A 7557-nucleotide genomic window follows, 5' to 3' on the forward strand; every position below is an offset into this window, starting at 1 on the left:
ATGTAATTTAATACAATGAACAGTTAAAATGAGTATTAATGTTTTTGAGTAAATACATTACATTAAACTCATTCAAAGATGTCTCATTATTATAATGTATATTGATTCGGATTTATAAGAAGTAGCATAGATGATTTACACTCAAATCAATCGTCTTCGAAGTTGTAATGTGTTTGTAGCCTAATGATTGCATTACATGGTAAAACAATTAACGTAATAATGTGATTTGATGAAATACGATTAATCATTAGAATTTATAAAAGCAATACAGTAGTTTTTATTTAAAGACCAAATACATTATACGCATATAAGCGTATGAAATAGTGAAAAAAAGAAATGAAAAACACTAATTCAAATAACAATATTCTTCCTTAAAATTCTATTGTATGGAACAATTATTCATACCTGGCGTTTCAATATCTATGTCGGGCAATGGTCCACCTAAAACAAAGTTAGAATATATGTGTAAATAAAAGTACATGAAGCAAAATGCGAAATTGTAAGAGATAGTGTAAAAACCTCAGACCTCACTCACAACATACTGGTGTAACATGGGCTTTAAGTGCAGCGTTGGAACCAGTTATTCCGTGTGACATCATAGAGGCATCGCCCATCTCCAACAAAATGTCCACTAAAAATGGTTTTGTTTAAAATGGCTGATTTTTATATTTTTTTCATATTGATTTGTTTCCTGTAAAGCGGGCTATAAGCCTAAATGTGATAAAAAATATTATTTATAATTATTTTCTTAAACTCAAAGCCCACAGTATAAAATACACAGTAGGTAGTTAGATATAAGAAATACAAACATAGATTAAAGATCACGGTCCTGTTCATGGTTGAAAGGTGTTTTTATTGTTTGATTTTGATATTATATTTTTTCATATTGCACAGTTTTTTTGTTTTTTTTTATTACGGAATAAAAAAAATGTTTTTGTAGAATGTGCAAGTTATTTGTATTATTGTCATAGTTTTGATTATCTATCTGTCATATTATATGTGTATAGGCCTGTTTTGTTATTGTTATTATTAAAACAATAATTAAAAATATCTCAAACTTTATTGATTTAATTTGATTCTATTAATAATGTTAAAGAATATAATGTGAGTATCGAGTCAAGAAACTTGTATTAATAATAAGCATTGGTTGAGAATTTATTTACATTGTTATTTTTTTTTTAAATATCTAAAACTTTATTTCTTAAATAATTCCAATTCTATTAATAAAATGTAAAAGAATATAATGTGATTTTAAAGAACAACAATCATTGGCTGAGAATTTACTTATATTGTTATTTATTTTACTTAAAAAAATAAACAAGTAAAAACAAGACAATGTGAAACATTACAAACTAAACCTATTTTAGATAATAAGTGGTTTTCCATTTAAGTTTGTGTTATATTTAAGCTGGACATACCTACATTGTTTCAAGATTAGTTGTCAGCTGATTTACACATGTTTACAGCCTACCTGTTAGCCTACTTTGTTATAAACTCACCTTTCAATATGTCAATTATCTCGGCTTTTTGACCTGTCCTTAATTCGTTGTCATATTTCTTACACGCATTTTCATTGTACAAATCTATTACAGATTTGCCATACTGTGTAAAAATGAATATGTTATGTAAAAGAATTCATTTTATTTTTTTTAAACTATTTTTTTTACATTATTAATCAAAATAGGAATCGAGTCATACTGATACTGATTCTAATGTATTCTAAAAAACAGAAGATCACGTCCTGTAATAAATGTCGCCACGTTTTGTTACATCTTATATAAATATATGATACGGCTTTACCACGTTGAAACACCGGTTCTCGTCAGATCACCGAAGTTAAGCAACGTTGGGCCTGGTTAGAGCTTGGATGGGAGACCATCTGGGAATGTGCTTTAAAAAAAACAGTCCTGGCTTTGTTTGTATCAAAACTGTTAGTGGCGTAATTATCGCTGTTGGTTTCGATTGAATAAAATAAAATAAATTGAAAAAAAAATTAAAAAATTAAAAAATAAAAAATAATTTTCAATCGATTATACAAATTATTATGACAATTTTTAATATTGTAAATTAGGGCCTATTGTTATTATTTTTATATTCGTAATTTATTTGGATTAATTATTACATTAGGCCTCCATATAACAAAAACTGTATACACAATTTAACAAAAACAAATTGTCATTTTACTATTACGTAACGTTATTTGATTTGACATTAAACCAACCTTATCTTCTTTTGAAACGTAAGATTTACCAGAACATTCCTTCATTAGATACACAATGATGGCTATGTGTTCGCTGTACGTGAGATCTTGTGTTACACATAAATGCAGAAGTGTGCGTTTGTTCTAGTAAATAATATATTATATTTTGTATAAAATATAAGTTTGATCTATATTAATGATTAAAATAAGTAACTTGTATCTTTGTCACATTAATAACACACCATGACGTCAAATATGTGTTGTTGTCGATTTCCTCCTGCTGTGAACGCAGTACGTTTTTAGCAGGAATTATTAAAAAAGTGTAGATAGATCTTTCTTTAGATATTTATATTCATAATGTTTACATGATTAATGTGATAAACACCATTACCTGTCTACTCAATGTACCCCTTTCTGTTCATACAACTGTAGGCCTTCGGTTTTTTAAATTCACTATCAGATTGCAATCAACACATGGCTCATTTGCCTGTTGTAGAGTACCTATTGAGAAGACGCGTGCTACTCTTGTACTAACATAGCGATTGGGGTGAACCACGTCTGGTTTATGTACCTTGTTATAAATTGTCACGCTGTTTTCTTATGTACCGGTATGGTAGGCGCTGTATCGCATACTATGTAAAGCCTGGTTTCCTGTCGACGTAAGAGCATCACTTTTGTTGCGACTACGTCGATTTGTCGTAAGAAATGCGGATTTTACAGGAAACCGATTACGATCGAAAATTTATAAAATCGACGCAACCTAAGAAAAATGGTAACGACAAACGATTTTACAGGAAACCGATGACCTAACAATTGTTGCGTTACAACGTTTACTTTCCGATTTTACAGGAAACCGGGATTTTTTATCTTAAGCCTGGTTTCCTGTCGACGTAAGAACATCACTTTTGTTGCGACTACGTCGATTTGTCGTAAGAAATGCGGATTTTACAGGAAACCTATTACGATCGAAAATTTATAAAATCGATGCAACGTAAGAAAAATGGTAAGGACAAACGATTTTACAGGAAACCGATGACCTACAATTGTTGCGTTACGACGTTTTCTTCCGATTTTACAGGAAACCGGAATTTTTTATCTTACGCTTGAATGAACGCTCTTGCGTCACGTTTCTTACGTCTCTTACGAAAGTTGACTTGAAGTCAACTTTCGCAAGAGACGTAAGCGCAATCGTAACAATGTTTAACGCGAATTCAAATTGCTTTACCAACAGCAATACAACTTACTATTTATTTGATTTTACAACGATTACAAACATAGTCCAACATCGTTACATGCGTTCTTACGGTAAAGGTTCCTTAGAAATAATATTGCATTATAATCGATGTCTTCAGCCGTTTTTCATACAGTACGATGAAGTTTGCTGTTAAAAAAAGCGATACTGCATGCAGCTGTTCATGATATGATAGCGTAGGCCTACATGTATCGAGTGATACAGTATCATTATTATTGCATTTGTTATGTTCTGAAACACGCAGAGATTAGGCTTGTATTTAGACACTGAGCTTTACAACTTATTTTTTGTCTTAAACTTAAAGAAACATCTTTTCAAGCTTCTGTTGCATTCGTTACAATAAACCTCAGTAAGATGCATTCTCACTTCGTACATGCAATATTTAGATTTTATAGTTTATTAGATCGGCTTTAGCTAGGTGCCACCCGGAAAGAACACTAATGATACAATGTTTTCTTAGGTCCTTAAATGTGTATGAACAGAAAGGTTACAGGTAAACGCACATTTTGGGGTGGGTTGGGGTGATTATCCAAAATGAAGGGCAAAATAGTAAAAAAAAAATACATTGTTGTCAGTAAGTACTGCCTTGAAACAGAAATGAGACCATTAATATGATCACATACCATATATGGACTACCATCCCGCACATTTGCATAACGATACCATGTTTAAATTTAGTATGTGACCACCATTGAAGCAAAATTAAACGAAGTGGTTTGTAAAACACATATGACACTAAATATTACCGTATTGTGTAAATGACTTACGTCGTTTAAATGATTTACGTCTGCTCCAACTTTGATGAGATACGTACATGTACGCACGTGACCCATATCTGCAGCACACATAAGAGGTGTATTCCCGTCCTGAAAACAAGTTTATAATACTTCATACAAAATATTACAGGTTGCTGGTAGAAGATGCAATACTGCGATTTACACGCGATTCGCAGATAATTACCATAATAAGCACAGTTGTATTCTTATATGTTATATGCCTAATCTTGTCTAGCTTTGCTAACGATTACCGGGAATAGTGGAGATATACATAATTAAACTGAATATTTAAAATGTAAAAACATTGCTTAAGATACGTTAGCGCAAAGGCTGTTTATGTTATTTATATTTAGCTAGCTTATAATGATGCATAACTTTAGTTAGAAATATAAATACAATAAAAAACATGAAAGACATGAAGCACTCGGGAATTACCAATCGTGATCTTAGAAATGATATGAATACTGTCTCTATGATGATATTTGAAGTAATCTTTTCTTTTCTTTAATTCTATGGATTTTAACACACGGAGTGACGTCTCTACAATCAAACACTTTACCTGATCAAACAAGTAAAATTATTTGCCAAAAAGACTACTAAGAAAATAGAAACTATTACTGATCAATGATCGGAGTAGGTTTGTTTATTTTGCAGAAACCAGATATCATTTAATTTGCATCAGCTTAAAATTATTGTTTACTTGACAAAAATTACCATATGAACAATATCATCTTGGAAGTAGCCGAATTAATTGTTTTATAATCAAATGCGCAATCGTTTTGTGTTCTGGCGGCTAAATTCCTGGAACATTAATTATAGGCGCTGTTTTTGTGACGGATTGATATCAATTCTACTCCAGGCCACTGGATCACTTACTAATAATAATGTATTCCAATTAATCATGTGTTTGTCATAACTTTGAACTTTGATTGTACTGGTTGGAATATTTGATCAGTATTAATTAGTCATTTCTAGCCTTCAATCCATTAGTTACACTGGAAACTCCTGATCCCAAGGATGCGATGTAATTCCACTCAACAATGTTGAATAGCAAGAGAGGAGTCATTGGTCGTCTAATTCACTTGCTATTGTTGGTCTTTTTAACAACATTTTTGATTTTGACGAGGTAACATTTACTGTATAGTCAGAGTGCCAATATAAGTATTATTGTTTCAGATTTTATTATTAAATTTTATATGGTTTCATCAAAACCAACAGCAACGAAAGTTTCCACTTAAATGTATGAAACAGAAAACAGATACAATAATACTATATATGAAGCAAACAAATTAGTCTATTGAGCACGATTATTTAAAAAAAGAATACACTGAGTCTTGAATGAAGAATTTACATTTGACTCACTTAAATAGTTATACAAGGAAGGCAAGCGTGTCTGAAACCCCCTTTTCGAGACATTTAATCTATTAAAGGGAACATAAAAAGTGGACTGGACTCTGGTTTTACGAGGAAGAGCATGTAAACTGAAAAGAGAGCAACAGTCGCAACAATTGACACTCTTATAAAGAAACATTAAATCACACTACTTCTTCCAAACTTAAGAGCTTAAAGACAATTAACAACATCAAAACGTTTACAAGGAAGCCTAACAAACTTATTTTGAACACGTTTGAGCCCTGTGGCATGAATATCAGAAATTGAATTAAAAATAACAAAGGATTATTCTAAATAAGGTTTAACAAGCGTTTTGAAGAAATTAACAAGGGGTTTGGGGTAGCTTCGTTTCGTTTATTTATTTTTTCCACTCACTTATATATATATATATATATCATTTACATTTACATAACATATATTAAATGTGGGTGGATGGAAGTCACAGTAAGTTCACTGAACTTTAAGTCGTGACTCCCGTATGCCTAAGTATACTAACATTGCTACAGAGTAGACTAAAATATGAATATATAATAGTGAAAGTACATAAAATAGAGAAATAAAAAAAATTTTAAATTATAGAAGTTAAGATAAACCAGGCAATTATATAATATATGATAAAAGGGATAATGATAACAATTAGAGTACAATATGAAATATAATTAAATATGGTATAATAACAAGTATAACGATACAATGTAGCGGAGATTATTGAATACCAGGGTGAAGGATTTAATGCCATGTATCACCACCAAATAAATAAGGATAAAAGATCGGCGAAAAATTATGTAGCATATTCTGACACCATTTTGTGTTTGAAATTAGATTTAAAACTAGAAAAGGAAGATTTCTGTTTAAGTTCATTTGAGAGTGAAGTCCAAAGTTTGGGACCAAAATAATACATAGAAAATCGTCGAGCCTTAACATTTAAATTATCAAGGATATAATTGTTAACAGAGGATCGGGTTTTATAGGAATGGCGTTCGTCAATTCTTGTAAATAAAGCATTAAAATGTGAAGGCAGTAAATTGTTAGATAAACGGTACATAAATGAGGCAACTTGTAATTTATTTAAATCATAGATGTTTAAAACGTTAAATCTTTTAAAAAGTAATTTTGTATGGGCTCTAAATGATTCTCCCGCGCAAATCCGAAGTGCACGTTTTTGTAGTTTAAAAAGGCGGTCAATTTGAGTTTTCTCTAGACTTGTCCAGGGGCATAACGTACTAAATTTATCTAGAGTAATTGCCCAACATAAATTGGCATAAGAAAGGTAAGGCAAAACTAAAGTATTATAAAGGGTTAATAAGGTTTTTTGAGGGAAGATATGTTTTAATTTGTTCAATATTCTAACATTTCTAGAAACTAGATTACTGATTTTATTTATATGTAGTTTCCAAGTCAGAGAGGCATCTATGGTTACTCCTAAAAATTGTGTTTCATTAACTCGTTTGGTCATTTTATTATCAATGTATATTTGTTCATTTAAAGAATTTGAAATTTTACGTTTAGAAAATATTATATAGTTCGTTTTGAATGTATTAAGAGTTAATTTATTGTGTTTGAGCCAATTTGAAACTTTAAGTAACTCATCATTGACAATTTTAAACAAGGTATTTAATTTAGGATGAGAGAAAAAAATATTTGTGTCGTCAGCAAATAAGATAACATTTAGTAATTTAGAGCTGTTTGGTATATCATTAACAAAAATCAGGAATAAGAGTGGTCCAAGAATCGATCCTTGGGGAACACCACAGGTTAAACGGGAATAGGAAGAGTTAAAATTATTTAAGGAAGTAAACTGAACCCGATTGGAAAGGTAGCTTTTAATTAGTTTTAAAGGAAGGCCTCTGATACCGTAATTTGAAAGTTTATGAATTAAAATATCGTGGTTAATAGTATCGAAGGCCTTAGATAAATCAAGGAAAATGCCAACAGAA

At 30.8% G+C, this 7557-nt stretch overlaps 1 long non-coding RNA gene across 1 annotated transcript; it reads right to left on the bottom strand.

The window, feature by feature from the left end:
• Positions 1–24: 24 nt before the first annotated feature.
• Positions 25–4279, bottom strand: LOC140050067 (uncharacterized). The gene is made up of 4 exons (XR_011845361.1): positions 4220–4279; positions 2222–2344; positions 1500–1602; positions 25–441 (listed from the first exon to the last, which is right to left on the bottom strand). It is a non-coding gene; the product is annotated as an uncharacterized lncRNA (long non-coding RNA).
• Positions 4280–7557: the final 3278 nt, after the last annotated feature.

The sequence above is a fragment of the Antedon mediterranea genome, chromosome 5 (assembly GCF_964355755.1).
Source record: "Antedon mediterranea chromosome 5, ecAntMedi1.1, whole genome shotgun sequence".
NCBI lineage: Eukaryota > Metazoa > Echinodermata > Crinoidea > Comatulida > Antedonidae > Antedon > Antedon mediterranea.